Genomic DNA, 13,909 nt, shown 5'->3' with positions numbered 1-13,909 from the left:
AAATAATGAATAACATGTACCATGTTGGTACATGTACCATCTTGTACATGTACCATGTACATAATTCCACAAAGTGAAATTACCATGACAAAATAACAATTTTAAATAAGCACAATAAATATCCTTAAAGAAATGTTTCCTTCAAAGCAGAAAAAAATACTCACTTGAAAAAGAACTAAATAAAAATAATTTGTCAAAAATTATAAAGCCTATTAGTGATAGAGTAAGAGCAAGATCTAGGTCTTCTGATAATCCCAGTTTTCTTTTTAATTAATTCCTTTCTAACTACTCCAGAATTGGCATTTTCAAAAAGAGGTACTGTCACTGTATGCGAATGAGTGACAGATTCAAAAAAGAGAATCCATAGTTAAGTAAGTTTGGGACCTATAACATCAGACAAGACCTAATATTTACTCATTGTGGGATTTCTTCAAGCCACGGCATGCTAAGGACATGATGACTCTCTGAGAAGGAACCCCTAGTTTGGCACATTCATCACAGAGCTGGAGCTCCACTCCAGAAAACACTTTCCTAGGCAGGGCAGATAATCCTATGTAGACAATTGGGTCCTGAAGCTTTGAAAACTGATATTTGATTCTGTAAATTTTATATTCATTTTTCTTTCTCTGTCTCTTACACACACACACACTCACATATGCACGCACACACACATGCACAAATGCACACGCACACGCTCATGCTAGACAACCACACACATCTCCAGAGCATTCATCTGATCTTTTGCAGACAAGAAAGACCAGACAAGATCTGCAGATTCCACAGATAATCACAGTTGTATTTTGGATAGAAACACCTATCCTTCAAAGTCTGGGAGGTTTGTCTTAGATCTCCTTCTCAAAAACAGGAAGTCTAAGAAATGCCCTGGGCTTCATGTCAGGGACGTGGGTCACCATTTTTTTGTACCTAGATCATATGTGAGCGTTGCCTCCTAAAATTGTTGTGAGGATGAAATTATCTAATTTGATGCTTCCTATGAAGAAGCATATTTTAAACTATGGAGTGACTGGCAAAAGTATGCAGACAGGTGTTGTACTATGTGTGAGTCAATTTATTTATTTTATTTTTTTTTGAGATAGAGTGTCATTCTGTTGCCCAGGCTGGAGTGCAGTGGGGCGATCTCGGCTCACTGCAACCTCCACCTCCAGGGTTCAAGCAATTCTCCTGTCTCAACCTCCCAAGCAGCTGGGACTACAGGCGCCCGCCACCACGCCCAGCTAATTTTTGTATTTTTAGTAGAGACAGAGTTTCACCATATTGGCCAGGCTGGTGTGGAACTCTTGACCTTGTGATCCACCTGTTTTGGCCTCCCAAAACACTGGGATTACAAGCATGAGCCGCCGTGCCCAGCTGAGCCAAATTTTATAAACATAAAACATCAAGGTTGTATTGAAGACCTGCACTTTCCCCCTTGGCAACAGCAATTTCACATCTTTCCTCTTGGCTTGAACATCGACAATTCTGTTGGAACAGGGAGGCTGCTCAGGTGTTCCCAGGATGCTGAAACTCCTCACCTCTACCATCTGCTCTCCTGGCCAGTTAATGGACTATGAGGATCTTTAAGTGTTTGTATTAAAAAGTTGAAGGGGAAAGAAAGGTTAGCTTCCTGTGCTGTCTCCCTAGAAACTAAATGCTATCTGCTGTCTCCCTCTCCCCTTCACACCTGGACTCAGGTCTACTATGTCATCTGCAGAATGCCTCCCACCCCACCCAATCACAACAGTGCCTGCAATTCATGTCTTCAGTAAATAATTACCTTCTCTGTTTCTCACCTCCTTCAAAACACAAATACACACAACAAGGCAAAGGAAAATGAGTCTCTAATACCAGAGTGTGCATAAGTGAATTAGATCAATGAGCTTTTCTTCCTTCCCCAGAGGGAAAAAGAACAGAGTGAAGATGTAGTGGGAGAGCAAGTGCTCTGTGGTTAACAAGGTCAGGCTTGAAGGACTTTACTATTTCATAACTCTGTGATCTTGTACAAACTCCTTCATCTGTAAACTAAGGTTAATTATTAACCTCATTGGACTATAAGGTTGGACTCATTGGACTACTATTTTATGAGAATCCTTGGATTCCTATAAAAATTAAATAAGATGATGCAGGAAAAAGTAACTGATACAGGATTGTTGCTATTTGTTTCTCCTTGCATTCACACTCCATGAGCGCTTTGGGAGCCTGAAGGTGACTTCTTAGAAGAAAAGGATCCTGAAAGGCTACAGAAAGGTATTAAAAAAAAAAAAAAAGTTGTATTTTTGTAATACTTGTAGTAGAAGTATGTATTAATCAGGGCAGGCTCACTACTGTAACAAAAAAACTACGAAGTATCAAAAGATCAACATAATAAAAGCTCATTTCTTGCTCATGCCACAGTAAGATCCTATTCAAGTTTCTGCTCCACAGCCATTCAGGACCCAGGCCCTTCCAAGGAATCTACTGCATCTATCCAGCAGGCAAGGAAGAGAGAGGACAAGGAGGATTGTGTAGAAGGTTTTCTTAATGACCATGCTTCAGGCTGGAAGTGGCATAAATTCCACCCTCATTCTTTTGGCCCCAGCCAACTGCAAGGGAGGCTGGGAAATGTAGCTGATTGGGTTTCCCAGCAGCAAAAAGAAGGAGGTTTGGTGAACACAGGGTACAGACAGAAGGCTTTGGAGAGCTAGAAGTCCTGGAGAACAAATAAAGTTCATCTAATCTGAATAACTTTGCTATTGGAAAGCTGGAAGTAGTTCAAAGCTTGTTGCACTGTAGAAAAAGACAAAGACAATGACGAGAAGCGGGAGAGAGTCTATTAGCCCAAGAGACTGGCAGTTGGTGCTGTAGAGTTGTAGATGAGTTTCCCCTTCAGATCCCATGCTCTACCTATGACTGAGACTCAGTTTCCCTGGTTTGGGACCACATCACTTTAATTACCTCCTACACCTCTAATGTAAATTTTCATTCTTTTATGGTTTGTTCTTATAGAGAGACTGATAAGTACTCTGTAAATATAAAGTTTTCTATCATCGCTAAGTAAATATTCATTTGGGGGGATTCATTGGAAAGGGTTAACTGAAATTGCAAATCCAAATTAAACCAAAGAAAAAAGCTTTAAAATTACACATCTTGCATAGACCAACTCATATTTAACTAAGTCTTCTTCAAATATAAATGCTATTGCTAAGATTATCAAGCCAATTGAAGACTTTTCACTATATGAAATTTTAGACTCATTGTCAATCAAAATAAATTCAAACTCTATATATAAATACAAAGTTTCCATGTATATATTTAATTATTCTGTATAGTAATTACTCCTTTCTTGACCCTGTAACCTTGTTCATCTACTACTCCATTTTCCTGCTTTCCTTTATAGCAACTCCAGAGAGCTGCCTATGCTTGCCATCTCTGTCTTCTCCTCCACTTCTTTCCTCCTTCCCCCTCCTTCCATGGAAACAAATCATGGTGAGTCCACCAGAGACGATCACATTCCCAAACCCAAGAATCAATTTACAACTCTCTTCTTATTTGACAAATTAATCACTCCCTCTTTCTGGAAACACTTTCTTTACTCAGCTTCCAGCACACCACACTCTCTTGGTTCTTCTGCTTCACTGATCTTTTCTCATTTTCCTTTGCTTGTTTCTCCTCATCCTCCTGACCTCTAAATATGAGAGTGCCCCCAGAACTCAGGACTCTTTTTCTTCTTTATTTACAGTCTCTGTCTATGTGATCACATCTAGACATATCATTAAATATCATTCCTATAATCTGAATGCGTCCCTCAAAATTTGTGTGCTGGAAATTTAATCCCCAATGCAACAGTGCTGAAAGGTGGGGCCTTTTAGGAGGTGTTTAGGTCACGAGGGCTCTGCCAACATGAATGGATTAATGCTGCTATAAATAGGACTTGAGGAAGTGGATTTGCTCATTCTTGCCCTTTCACCTTCTGCCTTCCTCCATGTGAGAATACACCAAGAACGCCCCCATCAGATGCTGGCACCTTGGTCTTGTACATCCCAGCCTCTAGAACTGTGTGAAATAGATTTCTGCTCTTTGTAAATTACCCAGTCTCAGGTATTCTGCTAAAGCAGCACAAAACGGACAAAAACAATCATCTATAGAACAGCAAGTCCCAAATTGATATCTCCAGACAGGATATCTGCAGTCCTTAAACTCAGACTCACATGGGCAACCTCCTACTATACCTCTAGTTTAATGAATATTTCAATTTTAACACAGTCAAACCCAAACCTCTGATTCCCCATTCTTCTCCAAACTTGCACTTCCCTCAGTCTTCCCCATCTCAGTAAATGCCAAGTGGATTCTTCCAATTGCTTAAGCCAAAGACCTTAGACCATCTTTGATCTCTCTCTCTCTCTCTCATACCCCACATAAAATCTGTTAGCAATTTCTGTCATCTTTATCTGCAAAATATTTTCAGAATCTGGCCACATCTCACCAACTCCACTATTCCATCTGAGTTTCATCTCTCATTAAACCTCTCCTGGGTATTTGTAAAAGCCTCCTCATTTGACCACCGCACTTACTCCACGGCAATCTATTCTCCATACAGCAGACCAAGTAAAGCTGTAAACTGGATCATATTACTTCCCTCTGAAAACCTCCTTTGTGACTAAACAAAAGCCCAAATTCTTGACTGCCTTCAAGACCCTAGACAGTCTGATTCCCTAACTACATCTCTGCTCTCTTCTACCACTTTTATCTTTGTCCATCTTACTGCAGCCACTCTGCTCAAATGTTAGCTTCCCTGACCACCTTATGTAAAATAAATAACCTCCAATGGCTCCAGCACTCACTAGCCTCATAAATCTACTTTACTTTTTCCAGTAGCACGTTTTACTAACATATTCTACTTTCTGTGTTTATTGTCCACTTCTTTCCACAAGAATGTATGCACCATAAAGAGAGAAATGTTATCTATTTTGTTCATCACTATATGTGCGATGCCTTGAACAGTGCCTGGCACACAGTAGGCCTGGAATGAATTTTGAATGAAAGAAAGTCTATCATGTGCTATAAGTGGCACACATCATATGCATGCAGAACTTCAAATTTTATCTCATTGTATACGCATCATAACTTTTACTTCCAGGAGGTTGTGAAGTAGAGATGCTTTTCCACATTCCTCCTGCTACATATAACTGAGTCTCTGGACATTATTTAAAAAGCAAACATGAGAAGATTCTAACAGTTGGTGAGAACAAGGCACATGGGCTAGAGACCTTAGGATTTGAAGAAAAACAAAGCAGTGTGTTCTTGGGTTTTCATTTTGCCTCATATATTCCAGATTTAGAGCTGATGAAGTTGGCAACCATAAAATGGAATAGTCACAGATCAAAAAGCCAAACAAAATCTTACTTTCTCTAGCTAAGGAATGAGAAAAAGGGAAAAACCAGAAAGACAAAAACTTTTAGAATATAGTTGCTCTGCTATAGCAAACACCACAGAAAAACTGGCTCACTCTCACCCCACTAGCAAAGTCTGATGCAAGTGCTTCCATCAGACTTCCTCCTGTACTTTCTGTACTTCCCCCTTACCAAGCTGTGATAGGCACTCTAACCCCTTGCCAGGCCGTGTCAGAAAAGGCTGGGTAGGGAGTCAGGAATTCCTACTGGGAAGTAACAAGTTCATCCCACTTCTGCACAGTGTTAATAAAGACCACGTGGGGAACCAGGACTTCTTAACTCCACATCCTCCTGCTGGCCTGGGTAGTATCAGAGAAGCCCTAGTGGAGAGCTGGAATATTCACCGTTTCCCAGTGACAACAAGGCCACCTTCCCTCCTCCACTGCATTCCATAGTGTCAGTGGAAACCAGTTGGGAGGTGAAAGGAAACATTCTTAACTCTCTCAGCCAAACAAGTATCAGTGGAGGACTAGCAGGGAGCCAAAACTCCCACCGCCACACAAAAGCAACAAGGAGCCTCTACATTCAGGTTTCAAAATGTCCAGGTTTCAACTGAAAATAACTTAACATACCAAGAACCAAGAAGGTCTCAAACTGAATTTTTAAAAATCAATAGATGCCAATACACTGTGTTATGTAATTCTAAATGTATGAAAGAGAAATATTTAAGACAATTATACTATAAATGAGGAATAAAAAAGTGGCATTGCGGGAAGTATGTTTTCTGCACTCAAACTGGTAAAATGACAACACTTTTAAACTATGAAAAATTGTGCATGTATAATTTAACACCAAGAACAACCACTAAAAAACTATATGAAAGAGATTCTCTTGTATCAAATCTAAGAAGGAATCAAAATGAAATTCTAAACAATGTTCATATAATCACCAGGAAGCATAAAAAAAGAAAACAGACTTAGAAAAACAGAGAGAACAAACATAAAACAAAAAATAAAATTTCAGACTTAAGCATTAATACATTAATAATTACAATAAATGTAAATAATTCAAATCATTATAAAGACAATAGTTGGCTAAAGACAATTAAAAGACAAGAGTCGACTAAAATATAAACAAACAATAGGTTGATGACAAGAAACTCACTCAAATATAACAATATAGGCTGGGTAAAAGTAATAAAATGGGAAAAGATGTATCATAGAAACATTAAATAGAGGAAGGTAGGTAGAACATCCTGGAGAGCTGGAAGAGTAAGAAACATGAGGAATCTGTCTCCCTGACTAGGCAATAATTGCACTGACAGAGTATGTCTGATATAACTATTTTGGAAATCTGGAGTCTACCGAAGGCTTGCAACTTTCAGGGAAACATTTGGATGGCACATTGCAGTTAATTTTGATTTCAGCTCAGTCAATTTTAGCTCTTAGCACAGTGGCAGCTACCCATTTCCTATCCCCACCCCTGTGGCAGGCAGCTGTGCATGTATTCCTGCAGCAGTTTGCACACAGCTTGAAGGAGCCAGGATAAGCAAAAAGGACCCTGTCCTCTAAATATCAGGCATATGTGCTTAGATTGATGATTACTGCTTCTGATCAGAGAGGTACAGACAAAGAGGTGGTGGGTCTTTGCTGTTACACTTTATTGCATTGTTGCAAACCCCTTTCCATCCAGCTGAAATGACTTCCAGGGATTTAAAGGGCTGGCACCCTATTTCCACTCCCTTTTTCATTTTTTCTTTTTCTCCTTTTGGGAACCAGATATTAAAAATAAGGACATTCACAAACAACTGAATATATGGGAAAAATTATAAAGTTAACACAGAAGGATGCAAGCTCAGAGAATATCAGTAAAGACTTTACGTTTACACCTCAGGCTGATCCTTGGCACAGAGACAGACTAAAGCAATTTTAATAAACAAACAAAACAATAACAAAAAACAAACAACCTTGAGGAAAAAGAAGAATCTGCATTCCAGAGTTATCACATTATTAAATTCAAATGCCCAAGTATCAACAAAAACAACAACAAAAAATCACAAGGCATTTGAAAAAAGAGGAAAATATGGCCCATTCAAAGGAAAAAACAGTCAACAGAAACTGCCCCTGAAAAAGACCTAACAGCAGATCTACTCAAAAAAGACTTTAAAATAACTGTCTTGAAGATATTTTAAGAACTGAAAAAGGGAGGGTGGAGCAAGATGGCCAAACAGAAGCCTTCAACAATGATCCCCACTGCAGGAAGACCAATTTAACAACTATCTACACACATAAAAAGCACTTTCATAAAAGCAGAAAATCAGGTAAGCAATCACAGTACTTGGTTTTAACTTCGTATTGCTGAAAGAGGCACTGAAGAGGGTAAGAAACATAGTGTTGAACTGCCAGTGATGCCCCTCCCCTATCCTTCTGGCAGCAGCCACATAGCACAGAGAGAGAATCTGTAAACCTGGGGAAGGGAAAGTGCAGTGATTGTGGGGCTCTGCACTGAACTCAGTGCTGGCCTGTCACAGTGGAAAGTAAAACTGGGCTAAATTCAACCAATGCCAACACGCACAGGGAGCATACAGATCAGCCCTAGCCAGAGGAGAAGCACCATCCCAGCAGTTGGAACTTGAATTTTCACAAGACTTGCCACCATGGACTAAAGTGCTCTGGGATCCTAAACAAACTTGAAAGGCAGTCTAGGCCACAAGGACTGCAATTCCTAGGCAAGTCCTAGTGCTGTGCTGGGCTTAGAGTCAGTGGACATGGGACACCAGCCAGGGTGACTAAGGAAGTGTTTATGCCATTCCTCCTGCAACACCAGGCAGTACAGCTCACAAAAACAAAATTTATTCCCATCATCTGCTTAAGGAGACTAGAGTGAAGAGTAAAGAGGGCTTTATCTTGAATCTTGGAAGTGATCATTATGCCTGTATCAAAATACTTCATGTATCTCATGAATATATACACCTACTACATACCCACAAAAATAAAATATAAAAGCCTAGGCAACATAGTGAGACCTCATCTCTATTAAATTTATTTATTTATATAATTATCCAGGCATGGATGGCATGCACCTGTAGTCCTAGCTGCTCAACAGGCTGAGGCAGAAGGATCACCTGAGCCAAGGAGGTTGAGGCTGCAGTGAGTTAATTGAACCATGTACTATAGCCTGGATGACAGGGCAAGACCCTGTCTAAAAAATAAATAAATAAATAAAACAAAACAAAATGTGGATAAAGTCAAGAAAATAATATATAAAACAAAATGACAATACAAATAAAGATTTTGAAAACCTAAAAAGAACATCTGGAGCTAAAAATTAAAATAACGGAAATGAAAAATTTACTAGAGGGCTTTGAGGGAAGATATGAGTAGGCAAAAGAAAGAATCAGAGAACTCAAAGATAAGGCAATGGAAATTACCAAGTCGGAGGAACAAAAAGAAGAAAAAATTGAAGAAAAGTGAGCAGAGCCCAAGAGACCTGTGAGACATCATCAAGGGGCCCAACATACACATTGTGAGAGTCCCAGAAGAAGCAGAGAGAAAGAAAGGAGTAGAGAGAATATTGGAAGAAATAATGGTGGAAAAACTCTCAAATTTGAAAAAAGACATGAATATAAACCTCCAAGAAGCTCAATTAACTCGAAGTAAGCTGAATTCATAGAGACCCACATGGATATACATTATAATCAAACTTTCCAAATACAAAGGCAAAGAGAAAATCTTGAAAGCAGCAAGAGATAGAAATGATTTGTCACATACAAAGCATCTGCAATAAGATTATCTACAAATTTCTCATCAGAAACTTTACAGATCAGAAGGCAGTGGGCTGATATTTTCAAAGTGCTAATATAAAAAAAGAAACTGTCAAGCAAGAATACCATATCTGGCAAAACTTGAAAGTGAGGAGAAACTTAAGACATTTCCAGATAAACTAAAGCTGAGAGAGTTTGCTACCCTACATCCGCCATGCAAAAACTGCTAAATGGAGTCCTGCAGGTTAAAATGAAAGCATAATATAGAGTAACTAGAATCTATATAAAGAAATAAAAATATCAATGAAGGTAAATATAGGGACATTGTAAAAGGTGGTATTATTATAACAGTGTTTCTTGACTTTGTGTTCTCTACATGATTTAAGAAACTAATAATTTTTAAAAGTCTAAAAGTTAATATCACTGAAACTATGGTTTCTAACTCATTATTTTTTTCCATATAAGAGTTTAATGCAATTCAATTTACTTCTGTTTTGTGACACATGATATATAAAGTTGCAATTTTATGACATTAACAATCAAAAGAGATGGGAAGGGAGCTGTTAAAGTAGCAGAGTTTTATGTTATTGAAGTTAAACTGGTTTAAAAGTTAGAATGTTATAAATTTAGGATGTTAAATGTAATTCCAAAGGTAATTGCAAAGAAAATAGCTATAGAATATATACAAAAGGGAACAGGGACGGGGAGTTATAAGGTCTATAGAAAACAAACATAAAAGTTATAGAAGTAAATTCCTCCTTTTCACTAATAACATAAATGAAAATGTGTTAAACTCTTCAACCAATATAGATGAGCAGAATGGATTTTTCAAATGGTCCAAATATATACTGTCTACAAGAGACTCACTTTGGATCCAAAGACAAATAACTTGAAAGTGAAAAAATGGAAGATGACATTTCATGCAAATGGAAATGAAAAAAGAGCAGATGTGGCTGTACTAACAGACAAAATAGACTTTAAATTTTTTTTAAAATGATTACAGGAAGAAAAAAGTACATTAATATTAAAAGGTTCAGTATAGCAAGAAGATAGAAAACTTACAAGCATTTATGCACCTAATGACAGACCATCAAAATAAAGACAGCAAAAACTTCAGAATTGAAGGAAAAAGAGACATTTCTGCAATAATAGTTAAAGAATTCAATACCACACTGTCAAAAATGAACAGAATAACTACACAGAGTATAAGTAATGACATAGAGGATTTAACACAATAAACCAACTAGATCTAACAGAAATATACAAAACAACTCTGACCACAACAGAATAAAGTTAGAAATCAATATCAAAAGTAAAACTGAAAAATCTATAAATATGTGAAAATTTGAAAACACATTCTTTGAAAAAAATCAATGGATCAAAGGAGAAAGCAAAGGGAAATTAGAAAATACTTAGATATGAATGACAATGAAAACACAACATGCCAAAACTTATAGGATGCAGCAAAAGTAGTGTTAAGCATGAAATCTGAAACTACAAATGATTATATTAAAAACAAGGAAGATCCCATATCAACCACTTAACTTTACAACTTAAGGAACTAGAAAAGAACAAGCTAAACCCAAAGCTAGCAGAAAGAAGGAAATAATTAAGATTAGAACAAATATCAAAGAAATAAATAGAAAAACAAGAGAAAACCCAATAGACTCAAATGCTCCTTCATTAAAAAAAATTTTTTAAATGACAATTCTACACCTAGATGGACTAAGAAAAATAGAGACAAGACTCAAATTACTAAAATCAGAAATAAAAGTGGGACATTACTACTTATTCTATAGGAATAAAAAGAATTCTAAGAGAACACTATGAACAACTGTACCCCCCAAAATTGGATAACCTACATGAAATGTTCAAATTCCTAGAAATACTAAGCCTACCAAGACTAAATCATGAAGAAATAGAAAATTTGAATAGACCTATAACTAGCAAGGAGATTACATCAGTAATCAAAAATCAAAATCTCACAATGAAAAAAAAAAAGCCCTTGATCTGACAGTTTCACTGGTGAATTCGACCAATAGTAGAAATACTTCTACCATTTAAAGAACTAACCCCAATTGTTTTCAAACTTTTCCAAAAAAAGAAAAAATGAAGAGGAGAGAACACTTCCTGACTTATTCTATGAGGTCAGCATTATCCCAACATCAAATTTAGACACAGATACTACCAGAAAAAAAAAAATTATACAGCAGTATTTTTTGTGAACATCAAAGCAATTTTTTAAACAAAATCCCAGCAAACCAAATTCAGCAGCATATAAACAGAATTATAGACCATGATCAAGTGAGACTTAATTCTGGAATGCAAGGATAAGTCAACATACAAAAATCAATCAATGCAATCCATAACATTGTCAGACTTAAGGAGGGTAAAACACAAGGTCAAATAATTAATGCAGAAAAAGCATTTGAAAAATTCACTCTTTCATGATAAAAGCACCCACCAAACTGAGAATGGAAGGAAACTTCCGCAACATAATAAAAGATGTATATTAAAAACCCAAAGCAAACATACTCAAAGATGAAAGCTCTTCTTTTAAGATCAAGAACAAGGCAAGGGTGCCGGCTTTTGCCACTTCTATTCAACATAGTACTAGAAGTTTTAGCCAGAGCAATGAGACAAGGAAAAGAAATCAAAGAGATACAAATCAGAAAGGAGGAACTAAAATTATCTCTGCTTACATATGATATGGTCATGTGTCTAGAACACTCTAAAGAGTCCACATACATTTTTTTAAAAAGTGTTAAATTAATAGATGAAGTAAACAAAGTAGCAGGATAGAGTTGACACCGAAAAATCAGTTGCATTTCTATACACTTACAATAAACAATGTGAAAAGGATATTAAGAAAGTCTCATTCACAATAGTATCAAAAGGAATAAAACACTTAGGAATTAACTAAAGACATGAAAGACTTGTACAGTAAAAAATTATAAAATATTGCTGAAAAAAGTTAAAGAAGAATATGAAAATGGAAAACATTCCATGTTCATGGACTGGAAGACAATATTTTTCAAATGTCCATACTACCAACACAATCTATTGACTCAATGCAATCCCTACCAAAATTCCAATGACGTTTCCTTTTTTGCAGAAATAAAAGTCCACTCTAAAATATATATGGAATCTCAGGAGACATCAAAAAGTCAAAACAATTTTGAAAAAGAATAGAAAATATTGAGGATTCACATTTCCTGATTTCAAATCTTACTACAAGCCATAGTAATGAAAGCAATATAGTACTGGCATATAGACAATGAAAGTCTATAAAGACAAAGACATGCAATCAACCTGGATGCCCATTAATGATGGACTGGACAAAGAAAATGTGTTACATATACATCTTGGAATACTATGCAGTCATAAAAAATTAAATTATGTCCTTTGCAGCAACATGGATGCAGCTAGACGCCTTTATCCTAAGCAAATTAATATAGGAACAGAAAACCAAATACTGCACATTCTCACTTATAAGTAGGAGCTAAACGTTGAATACACCTGAACCTAAAGACACAAATAACAAACACTGGGGACTAATAAAGTGGGAAGGGTGAGAGGGGGCTGAGGGCTGAAAAACTACCAGTTGGCTACTATGCTCACTAACTGGGTGATGGGATCATTTGTACACCAAACCTCATAGTACAAAAGCATCATAATACTGTATCCGGCAGTGATTTCTTGGATATGTTACCAAAAGTGCAGGCAACAAAAGAAAAAACAGAAAAATTGGACTTCGTGAAGAATCTTTAAAATTGTGCATCAAAGACGCTATTAACAGAGGAAAAAGGCAACCCACAAAATATTTGCAAAGCATATATCTGATAAGAGATTGACATCCAGAATATATAAAGCTCTCCTAAAACTCAACAACAACAACAAAAACCAGATTCAAAATTGGGCAATGGACTTGAATAAATGTTTCTCCAAAGAAGCTATGCAAATGGCCCATAAGAACCTGAAAAGATGCTCAACATCACTAATCATTAGGGAAATTAAAATCAAAACTACAATGAGATACCATCTCAAACCAAACCAATTAAGATGGCTACTATTAAGTAAACAAAAAATAACAAGTCTTGGCAAAGATGTGGAGAAACTGCAACAATTGTGCCCCGATAGTAGAAACGTAAAATGGTGCAGCCACTGTGGAAAACAATATGGTGGTTCCTCAAAAATAAAAATAGAATTAGTACATGATACAGCAAATCTACTTCTGAATATGCATCCAAAAGAACTGAAAACAGGGTCTTGAAGCAGTATTTGTGCACACATTTATAGACGCATTATTCACAATATCTAATGTGGAAGCAACCAAGTGTCCATTGACAGATGAATGAATGGATAAGCAAAATGTGGTATATACTTACAATGGCTTTATAAAGGAAGAAAATTCTGTCACGTACTATAACATGGATGAACCCTGACAGCAATGTGCAAGTGAAATAAGCCAGTCACAAGAAGACAAATTCCACATGGTTCACTTATATAGGTAGTTAAAAGTAGTCAAAATCATAGAAACAGAAAGTGGTATGGTGGCTTCCAGGGGCTGGAAGTAGAGGGAATTATTATTATTATTATTATTATTAATTATTATTTGAGATGGAGTCTCACTCTGCCACCAAGGTTGGAGGGCAGTGGCACAATCTCGGCGCACTGCAACCCCTGCCTCCCAGGTTCAAGCGATTCTCCTGCCTCAGCCTCCCAAATAGCTGGGACTACAGGTGCCCACCACCACGCCAGGATAATTTTTTGTATTTTT

At 37.0% G+C, this 13,909-nt stretch overlaps 1 protein-coding gene across 1 annotated transcript in view; it reads right to left on the bottom strand.

Moving 5' to 3' along the window:
* Positions 1-13,909, bottom strand: part of SRD5A2 (steroid 5 alpha-reductase 2) — a 58,657-nt gene that overhangs the window by 11,831 nt on the left and 32,917 nt on the right. The gene's annotated exons all lie outside the window — the stretch shown is intronic.

Source organism: Macaca thibetana, chromosome 13 (assembly GCF_024542745.1).
Source record: "Macaca thibetana thibetana isolate TM-01 chromosome 13, ASM2454274v1, whole genome shotgun sequence".
NCBI classification, from domain to species: Eukaryota; Metazoa; Chordata; class Mammalia; order Primates; family Cercopithecidae; genus Macaca; species Macaca thibetana.
Note: the sequence above shows the minus strand (reverse complement) of the source record. Positions and strands in the feature narration are given on the sequence as shown.